The following is a 13102-nucleotide window of genomic DNA, read 5'->3' on the forward strand; positions in this document are numbered from 1 at the left end:
ACTTTACATAGGATTATTGCCTGTGTGTTTTATATGGCTGCTTCTCAGGAACATTGGTGAGAAGCTCATAATATAACCAGTATGAAAACGTTCCATCACTATAATATTCTGGATCTCTGAAGAGACAACGGATCAGGATAAAAATGATGCATACACAATGATATTAATATTAAAAATAAACAATACTACAGGTAGTGAGGAATGCTATTAAAACAGAAAGCAGTTTAAGAGGGAGAGAAACGAATGGATGTTTACCTTTTACGAGAGGGTGGGTTTGTAAATGCCATGCTATCTAGTTTAATTTAAGGATCATTCCCCTATCCCATCATCATCTCAAATGTCTTTAAATAGCAGGGTCTATTTTAATTAAAAAAAAAAAATGCCAAACACCTCGAACCTTTGCTAGTCGTCAGCAAAGCACACATACAGTCTGTACTACACAATTTAGACCTTAATTTATTACATTTGCCTTTCTTTGTTTCCCATTGTTTTCCCGTCAGCCTCGTGTGCTCAAAATAGATCTTAAGCTCCTTGAAGGCAAGAACCCGGCTTTAAACTGCGTCCTGCACATGGCCTGCCCGTAGGAAGCCAAGGCTGATTTGTGGAAAAGAGAGCAAGGGTCTTAAACTTCAAACTGCAGCTCCGCCTTTCAGACGCTTTTTGCAGCCGAGTGCGGCCGCCCACCGGGGGCACTGTCTCGCTCCCCACACCCCTTAGCAGCCCTTTCTCATTGCTGTGCCCCACTGCGGCCGGCAGGAGGCGCCACGGACTCGGGTTAAGCCTTTTCCCCCTACCTACCCCACTTCCCCCAGCACGTGACGTGGAAGGCTGCCTCCGCCGGAGTCTTAGCAATAGGAGTGAGGGGGTGCAGGGGTTTGGGGGTGGGGTGGGGTGGGGGGCGTGGAGAAAGAGGACACACGGGCGCACACACACAGCCTGGGAGCAGAAACATCTTCCCTGGCTTCGTGGGTTTCTCCCCCCACCAGAGCCAGTGTGTGTGAGGTAGGTGTGTATGGGCGGGGGGTGGGGGGCGGGGGGACACGTTTTTGGGTGTGAGACCCAAATCCAGACCAGGCAACCTGTGCTCTCCCGCCCAGCCCCCGTCCCCGGTGATTAATACCCATTTTTCTTACTCTCCCCCTCCTCCCCCTCCTCCCCTTCCTCTCCCGCTGCCGCGCGGTTGACTTGCACAGCCTGCCCCCGCCCGCTTCCCCTCCCCCGGCTCCGATCATCACCAACTGGAATCTGGGCTCCTGCCTCTCCACCCCCCCTTTTTTTTTTTTTTTTTGAGAAAGGAAGGTCCCCCCACCCCTTTTCAAAAACCACTTCCTTCGGCTTCTTCACCTCTAGGAAATCTCGGGGCTTTGCTCCTATCGAAAGTGTTCGTCAGGGTGATTTTTGATGACCACAATCCAGAAGTGCTGGCGTCCGAATGCATTTTCTTTTGCTTGGCCAAGAAGAGTCGTGAACTTCAAAACCCCCGACACGGATTATCAATCCTGCTTTGCAGGGAAGGAAAACCCTCAATCCCCTGCCCCCCGCCACCCCTCTCCGGAGATTCTGCAATCGCTGAGGCGCTCCGAGTCGGTACGTAAAATTCGCTTTGGAGTCTCATGTCTCAGTGTTGGGGTTTGGGGGTGTCAGGAAGATAAAGGGTCGAAGCGGTGAACCGTTAACTAACCTGGTGTTAGGTGAAGCTCTTAAATCCAGCAGAACCGGCACTTGCTAATTTGGACGTGGTTTAAAAAAAAAAAAAAGATTTTTTATTTTTTATTTTTTATTTTTTTTAGGGTGAAGGGGTAGGGCTCTCTCTGGTCTTTGGGGAGGGTTAATCCCCTTACCGAGCAGAGAGGTTGGGCATCGGTGCCCCGGGCCGTAGCCACGCGCCGCGACCATCCGTCCAATCGACACGTTGCAGGTGAAGCCCCGTGCGCTGCACATCAGCGCGGCGGCGGCGTGAGTGTGCGCGGGGGTGAGTGTGCGCGGGGGTGAGTGTGAGTGCGCGCGCGGGGGCGCGTGCGCGTCGGGGGCGTGTGTGTGTGTGTGCGCGCGTGTCAGTGTGCCCCTTCCAAGAAATGCCCAGTGTGCACCTAGTGCACAATCAGAACCCATTCAGCACAATCCCGGGGTGGGAGGAGGCGCTGCTGCTGGAGGCGATGGGGAGAGCGAGACAGACATGTCAGCAGCACTGCAGATGGGGCTGGGGGCCGCACTTGCTGGCGAGTTAAGTGGGGATTGTGTTTCTGCGTGTGAGTGTGAGTGTTGTGTTGCTCTGTGGTGCCGCTTCTCCCTCCCTTCCTCCTTCCTTACCACTTCCCTCCTTTGCTCCCTCCCTCCCTCTCTCCTCTTCCATTCAGGTTGGCTTTCCCACCTCTCATCCATGCCTGTCCCAGGAATGGTATAGCCAGACCTTTTCTGAATTATTTATAGACCGGTGCCAGCTGTTTTCAATTCCTCTCGTGTGCACTCTGTGGGAAATGCGGGGTTTCCTCCCCCTTTTCCTTCAAACGAATTGATATCTTTTTCGGGATGCATTTTTCTCACCCTCCGGGGACACTCGAATCAAACCCTGACCGCCTCTTTTTCCCCCTTAGGAAGGGGACGCTTTGGGAATGACCATGCTCCACGGAGGGACAGAGCCGGCCCCCAGCTTCTCTACACAGAGCCTCCTCCACTAAAGCTCCAAAAATCAAAAACCGTAATTGCCAGAAGAAGCATTAAAAAAATAGCCCAGCCACTAACCTCACATGCAAATGGAATAATTACTCTGGATTCTGCATTGTGAGCTGCTCTCCATATCCTGAATTACCTCTGAATTCAGTCTTTTTTCTTTGAATTTGCATCTCTTCAAGACACAAGATTAAAACAAAATTCACGCAAAATTGGATTTTAAATTATCTTCCTTTCATTTATCCTTCGTCTTTCTTATATGGATATGCCAGCGAGAAGAGGAGACTGGACATTCCCAACATGCTCACTCCCTTAATCTGTCCGTCTAGAGGTTTGTCTTCTACAAACCAAGGTAGGGCAAATTCTATTTTATTTTCGTCTCACCTGGGGTAGGGATTCCTTGTTTATCTCTCTCTTCAAATCCCTCAAGTGGAATTTTTGGAAGAAACGGTGACAAGATAATAAAATAATGCTGGTTTGGGGGAAAAAAAGGGCTTATTACTAAGGGGGAAATCTCCCATGTTATTCCTTTTCCTTCCTCATCAAACAGGTTTTGGATTTTTAGGAGGCATTGGGGGTGGATGTATGTAAGGATGGAAGATGTTGGATGGCATAAAGGTTGATGTATGTAGACATGCATGGGAGACCTGTGTGATTTTTGAGTTAAATAGCATTTTATTCACCCAGGGCTAAAGCTCTGGTTTTTATGGGAATCTAGAAAAAAAAATTTTTTTTTTCAGGCTAGCTTTTCCCCCTTGACACTTCCATGCCTCTCTGTCTCCTGTCCCTACCTTCCTAGGGTTTTTTTTTTTTTTTAATGCCCTTTAAAAAATGAAAATGATGATTGAGATTACTGTGGCTGTTGCCCTGAAGTCCACTTGCTGTCTAAAGCATGGACACCGGGCCCAGAGATCCCGGGAGGCCTACTGCAGAGGGACAGGTCTAGGTGGGGAATCAGGCTGGTCTAAGAACACCTGGAATTGAAGGATGCTGCAGGTTAAAAGGACTGAAATCTTAAGCTTGGAAAGAAGGAATTCTGTCAATAGTCTCCTTTTAATTTATATCTTTTCATGTGCTATTATTTTTGAGCTGTAAAATTCTCCTTCTGTCTACACATCTATTTATACCCACACATCCTCCAAGCAAACTGTTACTTCCACACTCTTGCAAAATGGCTATCTTGCAGACTTCTGAAATGCTGTGCATGTGGAAGGGGTGCAGAATTCGACACGTGAGTCTTTGTGTTAAACAAAGAGATGTGCCGTTTGCATGTGTTAGTCTTGTACCTTCAAAAGAGAATTAATACTTTATTTTCCCCCCCTCTGATCAATTTTTACGGCATATGGAAGGTGGCGAGGCAGTATTTTTAGGGGCTTGAAAGGAGAAATAGCAGGAGAAACAGAAAAGACTTAGCTAATGACTCTTCAGCTAGTCGCTCATGCAATCCAAGACAACTCCTGAGGAAGGCAGATCATCCACAGGCTGGAGGGCCATGATGGTGAACTGGTGACTGGTGCTCTCCTCGTTGGTCCACTGACGGTACACCCCCAAACTCGGAAAGTGCCCAGATGCAGAAATCAGGTTGAGATAAAGATCTTCAAAATAACGTAGCAGAATCATTACATCACTGGTCTTCTTGAAAGCATTTTACCCCCAAATCTTTTTTTTTTTTTTATTCTGGCATTTTTAATAACTGTACTTTGAAACGGTCCAGAATACCAAAGGGATGTGGGGGAAGTAGCAGAAGATCCTTGTCACTCGACATCACACCAGAAGATATTTCTTCATTGTCCAGAAAGGATGGACATAATCCACATTCGCTACTCCTCTCCTCCAGGTTTCATTCTTTTGAGGTTTTATCCGTTAAGCGGCGATCTGTAACCATGGTGTCATCAGAATGAGAGAGTGGGATCCCACTTTGAGCCCCGTTCTCACCATATCTACAAACAGCTGAGGTTATCGGGTGTGTGCTCACCTTATAGACACCCGGGCTAGTTCTCCATCTGCTTCTACTCCTTCGAGTGGGAGGATGTATTCTTAATTTTACTTCGAAATAGAACAGAGGTATGGGTGGGAAAAGCAGCTCCATGTGCAATGATTTCCTACGTGCAGATGAACAAGGCGAGGTGGGTGTCCGTAGGGCATATGCCCCTTTTGCGTGCCCGGTGCCTGCGACAGGGCTCTACAGTGACTAGGTCCTTCGTCATGTTGGTTGGTGACCAGGTTGACAGCAGAGCTTTTGACAGAGTCTCAGCCACATTCTCCCAGAATGCTATTGGGAGTAAGCCAGGTTCTAGGCCATCATGGGTTGGCCCTAAAACTAGGCGAAGGACAAGAGATTAAAAGGGGAGGGTGCTGAGGACTCCAGGGTAGGAAAGATACAAAGAGAAGGGGAGACATTCCAACTGGTAGTGAGTGGCTTACGGAGGATTCCAGGTGGAATCACCACAGGTGGTCTGTACCTCCCCCATGTCCAAAGCCATTTGGAACCCTGATGAGGCAGGCTTTTCCTGTCCTCTTGAGCAGTCTTGGTGAGGCCGTGACTCCGTGGGGCTCTGGGCTGCTCCAGGCCACCGTCCTCTTTTTTTTTTTTTTTCCTTCATGGCACAAAGAGCTGACTAGGTTCTATTTTGTCATCTCTCCTTCTGCCACCCCCCTTACAGTGTGGGTTCCATGGGGAGGAAATGTGGCTGCTGGTGGGAGGAAGAGCCAATTTAATTTCAGTTGAGGAGCCTCTGTGATGTGCAATTAAGGGGAAAAAAAAAAAAAAACCTGATGGGAAATAAAGACTTCCCAAGGAAGCAAGGTTAAGGAGTTTAGATTGGTGATTTGAAGGGCAGCAGAACAACATGGTTGCCTTCTATCTCTATGCTTCAGGTGCAGCAAAGCATGACGGACCTGTGAACACAGAGCGATATGGCCGCCTAGAGATACCTGTTAACATGCAAAGAGAGGAGCAGGGTGTGCCCCTGGATGGTGTAATTTCCACTCTCTGTTCCATTCCTAGGAAGCCTGTCTGTCTGAAGAGTCTTTCTTTGCCACCGTATATGTGTAATTTATGGCAGGGGTAGGTGCAGAGAGAGGCAGAGACTAAGTAAGGGGGTAAAATGAAGGGAAAGGAGGAGGAAGAAAAAAATTTCTCTAGTCACTACTTTGCACATCAAGTGCCTTTCTTTTTAAGGCTGAGCGAGAAGAGCGACTTCCTCTGGTGAAGGAGTGAACAGCAGGTACCTTGATTTTGTATTCCTGCTTCACCTCCAGAAAGATGGCCTCAGAACCTCCGCCATCTTGTGTGACCTTCATGTATATGCACCAGCCTTGTGTGGGGAGGGGCATGGGTGCCTGGGAGGTGGACACATGGACTGAAATTGGTTGCGGGTGGGGGGGGGGGATGAGTGGTGCTGGACAGGGGGAAAAAACGGACTGGGCTGATCCAGCCCTTGGCCACATCATCATTGCCTTGTAAAACATTCTCCCTTCTCCTCCATGAAGACGATGAACCCAGGATGCAGGGGTTTCCCCCCTATTTTCTCGGTCAGCAAGATGAAGACGAAGGTGATGTGTCCACCACTGCTAACAAGTGAAAGCAAATGTAATGAATATTTATGGAGTAGGAAATCTAGGAGGCAGGGGAGAGGACAGGTTGTGCGGGAAGAAACCGTAGCAACAAATCAGCCTGTAGAAGTCAGGACCAGCAAGGAAGCCAGGGTGGAACCCACCGTTCTAAAGGTTGGCAAACTGTTGTTCTGAGCGACAGCCTTCTCTCCTTAATCGGGAAGGCTAGGGCTGGCAAAGCCACTCATCTCATGTAACTCGTTGGGGGTCAGGAGCGGATAAGCCGGCAAGTGAGGTTCCTTTTCACCACTGCCATTCTCCAGCCTCCTTAGGAATTCTAGAAATTTCCTCCTTTCAGTAAATTGCATTTTCAGTCTCTGCTACTGTGTGTGCAGTCGGATACCAGTGTCGTCTCTATAAATACATAGAGATCAAAGGAGTTGCTGGTCTAATGAATTGTTCACATTTATTAAAGTGCATCCCCTCTTTGAAACCACAGAAGAAGTCTCTAGGGAGAGTACATTAGTGGTTGAATTGATACTGCCTTTCAGAGGGACGCAGATGCTAGGAGAACCAAATGTAGTCGGAACGAGGGAAAAGGCGTAAGTCAGAGGAGGTGGGTTTCTAGGGGGCACCTGTGGCTATGGATGGCGTTATCTGCGGCCACTACACAAAATCTCTTGTGCGGTGGTCTTGGCATTTTGTGAACCCAGAGAGGAGTGTTCAGGAGCCTTTGGTCGGTTCCTTGACGCTCTCCAACCACCTTATTTTTGTCTCTTCACTTTTTAGTGCTTGCAGCTGAGGCTGGCAGGAAAGGGACGTAATCCATATGTTGGCCCTTTGTTGAAATCCTCCGTGACTGCCCCAAGCAGAATGTTTGCCCTGCCTTCTGTGCATCGCCAGTGCTCGTTCATGATGATCAGCACGCTTTATCCCAATTTTGTTTCGATGCTTTGTTTCCCTGACAAGTTTGTGAGCTCCTTGAGGACAGGGAGGGACGTTTGTTCTTAACACATTTGTTCTTAACACGGTGCCTGGCACATAACAGATACTTGAAAAAATACCAAGTGAATGCGTGGAGAGAGGAAGTGAAATATTAATTAGTAAATAATGCTGTTTGTTGTTTGTTCTGGTGGGTATAGGAACGATTGGAAGTTATGCTATTGGATGAGATCAAGAAGATCAGAGCTCTGCGACTGTTCAGAATGCATTTGCTCTGACCTTCTCATTTCCCAGGTGAAGAAACGGAAATCCAGAGACATGAAGTGATTTGCTCAAGGTTGTGTGGCTGCTTACTGGCAATGCTTTGTGCACCACACCATTGGGGTTACCTGTGGATGTCAGATGTCTACATCAGCGCGTCTCAAACTTTTTTGTTTATAGGAATCACCTGGGGATCTTGTTGAAGCATACGTTCTGATTCACTAGGTCTGGGGTGGGGCCTGAGATTTCACACTCCTAACACTCTCCAGTGATGCCACAGTTGCCCGGGCCATGCATCCGGGGTCTGTCTCATTCCTGAACCTAATTCTACATCATGGTTAACACTGGCGGCTCCACATACATATTCTCTTCTTGGAACTTTTAGAATTTCTGCTTTGTTCTTAAAGAAGAAAAGACCCAAGAGCAATCCGTGTATCCAAGTTCACCCATCTCCCCTCTTCGGTCACTCTTCAACGTCTTTTATGTGCGTCTTTTTGCTTCTTCCCCTTTCATTCTCTGTGTATTCTTATTCTGGCCCTTCTTATAATTGATTCTTCTCTTTCTTTTTATGTTCTTCTCCTCTAGATAGTGTTTATCTACTTATTAATGTCTCCTTGTCTCTTTTCTTTCACACACTCTTCTTTTAACTGCATCTATTTTTATGTCATTTGGTCTACTCAGTTATCCAACAAACATTTGTTAAGAACCAGTATTTGTCAAAAACTGTGCTATAGGAAAAAATTAGCTCTGGTTTGTACCTTTCAGTAGTTTATGATTGAATGGGGGAGACATGTTTAAAGAGACCATCATATACTTAGGTAAGATCTAGAAGGAAGGAAGCCTGGGAAAATGAGGTGTCGACATTCAAACTGTGTTTTTATTTTTAAAAATAAAATGTAAGAGAAGGAGAGAATGGCCATTGTAGGAGGATGGAGAGCAGATGGAGAGGTAAATTGGTATAAAAGCCGTAAGCCTTCTGCTCCTCCTTGCGTCCCTGAACTTGGGGAGAAGAGCAACACAGGAATGTGCTGGTTCATTGATTAGGAATTTCAGACTCCAAACGATGAGGCCAGAGAATAAAGTCAGGGACTTCTTAAAAGGAAAGGCCAGAGGCTCTAATTTCTGCTTTAGTGATTCTACAGTTAATGAATCCTAGCCCTGTTTATTAGGCTTGCCTTTGGAGCAAATGATACCATTTTCATGTCAGGCCACTGGATTGCAACTAACTTTGTTGATGGCCATTATAAAGAAAGGGACAGCTGTTAGTTGGTTTGTAGCCAAGGAGAGAGCTGGATCCTAGCCCAGGCCAAGCTACTCGAAATGAAGGACCAGCCTAGCCCCATGTGTTTCTAAAGTAGAGAGGTAGAGAGTTGCCACGCCACTCAGACGCTAGCTGCTTTCTCTAAAGGGGAGTGATGGACGAGGGGCTCAGTTATTGCCAGGGAATTTACCGCATGCTTTTTGGTAGCCTTTTTAGGTGGCCTGGTGTTTTAGAAGCATTCTTCATGGAGATGCCCAGGCGTGGAGGTGACGCGAAGGCACTTTCAGCCACCACTTGAGGGACCTGTAGCAGGGGTGCTTAAGAGGGGACGATGGATTTGAGATGCACGTTACCCTGAATTTTATTTGCATCTTTTTCTGCTGCCTGTCCTTCTGCTCTTTGCCCCTCCCCCACTTCCACCAGTCTTCTGTGTCTTGTGGTTCATACTCATTTCATTAGCAAAAGAAGCCGAAGCTCAGCTTGAAGCCTTTTTTTTTATTAACTTGTTTTATTTTTTATTTTTTTAAATTTACATCCAAATTAGCGTATAGTGCAACAACGATTTCAGGAGTAGATTTCTTAGTGCCCCTTACCCATTTAGCCCATCCCCCCTCCCACCACCCCTCCCGTAACCCTAAGATCCACTCCATATAAAGAGAGCAGTGTGAGTCTGAAGGTGTGTGGATGAACAAATGGCACCACGGGCTGACTTGAGGGACTAATGTTCCAGGGCAACTTGAGGGGCTGGGCAGCTGAGGCTGTGTGACCAGAGGGACAGGAGAGGGGAGAGGGGAGGGAGCCAGGCTGGCCCTGTGGGAGTGGCAGATGTGGAAGGCAACGGAAGGACAGGTTTTGACCCTGCCTGGAGTCCAGCCCTACAGGGAGGGGGACGTCTGAAGAAGAGAGCTTCCTAGATTAGGATAATTTAAGGTTTTGACTAATTAACTCACTTGACTCCTGAAAACCAGACAATGCTCTACACACGCCATGCTCCGTGTCGTTTTGTTCACCGCCTCACCAAGACCGTGCATTTCCTTCTGTAGAAAGAAATGTCCAGTTTAATCTTTATATGGACCCTGCCAGGGCTTCCGCTGGTTAGAATTTCTTAGGAAATCAGAGATCCTGTTTCTTTCTGAGAAGCGGGACTTAAAACCGACGGTGGGATAAGAGCACTACGTTGTCAAGGGAGGGGAGAAGAGAGGCTCAGAAGAAACCCAAAGCTGAGGTGATGTCTTTGATCCTTTTCTCAAAAGCTGATTGTCCTCTGTGAAAAATGCGTGCGTGTTCTGAAGCAGTCTGGTCACTCAGCTTCCACAGTTGCTGGTGTCTTTGGGTTAGAAATCATTGTGCTCCGTGTGCATCCCAATATGTGCACACCACATGCACCCGTACACGCCTGACTTGTGTGTGTGTGGGCATACGTGTATAGTGACTTACCTACCAAATACAATAGTAAAAAATAATCTTAAATGCATTAAATGTATCAGTGCAGTTTAGGTACAGTAATGTGTATGTGTATGTGTGTGTGTGTGTGTGTGTGTGTGTGAGAGAGAGAGAGAGAGAGAGAGAGAGAGAGAGAGAGAGAGAGACATGGGACAAGAATGTTAATACTAACAAGACTTAATTCTAATACTAATATTAATACCTTGAAGATGATCTGATCTCTACAACCACCATTTTAAAGCTGTGCAAATAGCTCCAAAGTTTAAAGACACAGCCGTGGGGGAGGGCCACGTCCACTGACTCTCTTCTCACTGCTTTCCCGTTCACTGCCCTGCCCCACTGGCCCCTCTGGAATGCATGTCTCTTAAGTCAGCCAGTGTTGGGCATTTGCTCATCCACACATCTTCAGAGCCCTTCACGGTGCTGCTTGATGTGTCTTTAGAAATGTTCAGTTTTTGCAGGGTATCCAGTCGCTGTCTACATGGTGGTGGAGGCAGTGGTGGTCTTGAGAGTCAGAAGCTTCTTTCTCTTTTTGTGCGTGTTGTTGCACTTGGTGACTGTGTGCGGGCCATTGCCTCTGGGCCTTGATTTTCCCATTTCTGAATCTGTGAGACAGGCTATGCAGCGCTCCTTAATCCCAACTCAATAATAAAGGCACCCGGAGAGCTTCAACGAAGAGAAATATAAAAAACCCAACAACAGCATAACAACAGTGATGTCCGTGCCCAGGCCGTACTCCAAACAGTTAAATTAAATCTCTCCACAAGGGATTCAAGCAGAGGTCATTTAAAAATATGCCCCAGGGGGGATTCTAATGTGCGGCCATGCTTGTGAGCCAGGGGGCAAGGTGATTGACAAGGCACCTGGTCTCTCTAAATGTCCTGCGGTCCTAGCGTTTTAGCAGGTAGAGTGAGACCCTATCGCTGTTAAAAACAGTTACGTGACGGGCAGAGGGTCCCTGAGCCAGAGGCCCAGGAAGTGGTTGGAATATGAGGGGATTTAGTGCGCAGAGTGCATACAAGGGGTGGAACTGGTGTTGAATTAGGAGCAGGGCTGTGCTTATTCCCGAGCGCTCTCAACGTTGACATAGGCCTGGCGTGGAAAGTTAGAGAAGTCAAGGAGCTGCTTTCCTCGACACCCTTGAAACAGGGGTGGCTGTGAAATAAGGTGCACGGCCCCTGGTTCTGCAAACATCGTTCCTTCCACTTAGTCTTTATTGACGGTGCCCCATTTCTTGTTTCAGAGAGAAAGCCTCATTGCATTCCTTTATAACAGTGTAAGTGTAGGGAAACTATTAATAAATGAGGCTGGATGAGCAGACCCTGATTGACTGGTGAGGGGTGTGAATGGTACAATTATCTTAGTGCTGGTTGGAATTCACTAGCCACGTTACCCTCCCTCTCAGTGCCTGAAGTAGAATATTAAGGGCATGAAGAGGAGGAAGAGGGTAGGAGGTATTGTGCTCCGTTCTTCTCTGACTGTAACTTTAATCACTGATTATTAGGCCAGCTGAGTTAATAGTTTTCTCACATCCTTCCTTTTTGGCTCCCTCCCTGCCCATTTAAAAATAAATGTGAACCTAAATGTAGAGGTAAGAAAAGAGCAGATTTATGAATCTGTGTTCCTTTAAAAAGGCAAACCGTAACGGGGCACCTGGGTGGCTCAGTCGGTTAAGCGTCCGACTTCGGCTCAGGTCATGATCTCATGGTTTGTGAGTTTGAGTCCCGCGTCGGGCTCTGTGCTGACAGCTCGGAGCCTGGAGCCCGCTTCGGATTCTGTGTCTCCCTCTCTCTCTGCCCCTCCCCCGCTCACACTCTCTCTCTGTCTCTCAAAAATGAATAAATGTTAAAAAATAAAAAATAAAAAAAAAGACAAACCATAAGAGAGTAAAAACTCTGGTTCTTTTTTTTTTTTTTTTGAACATCAGCTAATAGTGATCAGAGATTGGAGAGAAAGGTCATGAGTGTGGCTTGGACTGTCACTGGGGTTTGGTGGGATGTGCTGAGGAGTGAGGCACTAAGTGTTTAGGAGAGACCCAAGAAGTGTGCACACCGATCTGAATTTTTAGATCAACCTTTGTTGGCTGTGTGTAAGCAAAGCATCCAAATCATTAAGACACTGTAGCCTTTTCCCTTATATTTGTTTTGCTGGTCAGCTTCATCAGGAGCCAGAATTGGTACCTTCAGGGTTTATGGCTCTCCTTTCTATCACCTTGTTAGAAATTCCGGGACCGTTTCTGGGCTTAAAGGGGGAAAGGGAACGATTTCAGTCCTTACCTGGTTCTCTTTATGTCTGTGTCCTGGTTTTTCCTTCAGCTCACATAGGAAGAAGGACTACAGAAGAAATCCTCCCCTGGGTGCTACCTATGGGTGCTCAGATGTGGAAGGTCTTTCTTGGGTAGAATAATGTTGATCCCTTGGATTTTTGGAGAAAAAACACTGAATGGATTTTCTTCGAGCCTGCATATGGAAGAGAAATCACTTTCATTTGTTGATTAATTTGTCAGTTTTCTATGAGAACAAGATTCATGCCTTATGTCACTTTATGTCCTCAGTGCTTAGCAGAATGCTTTCTGCACTTGGGCAGTGCTCAGAAAAATGCTGCTTGTCGATAAAGATGATGATGAAAATGAATGTGTATTGAGGATAAAGTTGACATATTTATGCCTTTAATGTTTCCATTTCTTTGCCATCCAAGCATGTCTTGATGCTTTGGGTGAATTCTACCCGAGTTGAATGGTTGAGAGTATCTTTTCATGCTAACTCTAGGCCGATAGAATGAAAATACGCCCATTTCTTAGTGTCTCACCTCTTTGATCTTTATTTTACATTGTGTTCAATAAGGGGTATTTTTTCAAAAAGCTCTTACTCATCGCTGATTATGCTTTTCTCCTTTCCTCCAAATTCCATGTCAATCCCGTCCATTCCTCAAGTCCATCTCAATGGCTGGTTCACCCATGATGTCTTGCTT

At 46.8% G+C, this 13102-nt stretch overlaps 1 protein-coding gene across 4 annotated transcripts in view; it reads left to right on the forward strand.

Annotated features, from left to right (window-relative positions):
* Positions 1-891: 891 nt before the first annotated feature.
* Positions 892-13102, forward strand: part of GRIN2B (glutamate ionotropic receptor NMDA type subunit 2B) — a 416591-nt gene continuing 404380 nt past the window's right edge. Inside the window, exons 1-3 of one of the 4 annotated variants that reach the window (XM_058743608.1) lie at positions 892-1002; positions 1351-1587; positions 2595-3022. The gene's annotated coding sequence lies outside the window, so the exon portion shown is untranslated. Of the gene's footprint in view, positions 1003-1281; positions 1588-1816; positions 1919-2105; positions 2229-2594; positions 3023-13102 lie in introns of those variants that run through there. The other 3 variants (XM_058743607.1, XM_058743610.1, XM_058743609.1) reach the window with 3 other exon arrangements.

Source organism: Neofelis nebulosa, chromosome 8 (genome assembly GCF_028018385.1).
Source record: "Neofelis nebulosa isolate mNeoNeb1 chromosome 8, mNeoNeb1.pri, whole genome shotgun sequence".
Lineage (NCBI taxonomy): Eukaryota > Metazoa > Chordata > Mammalia > Carnivora > Felidae > Neofelis > Neofelis nebulosa.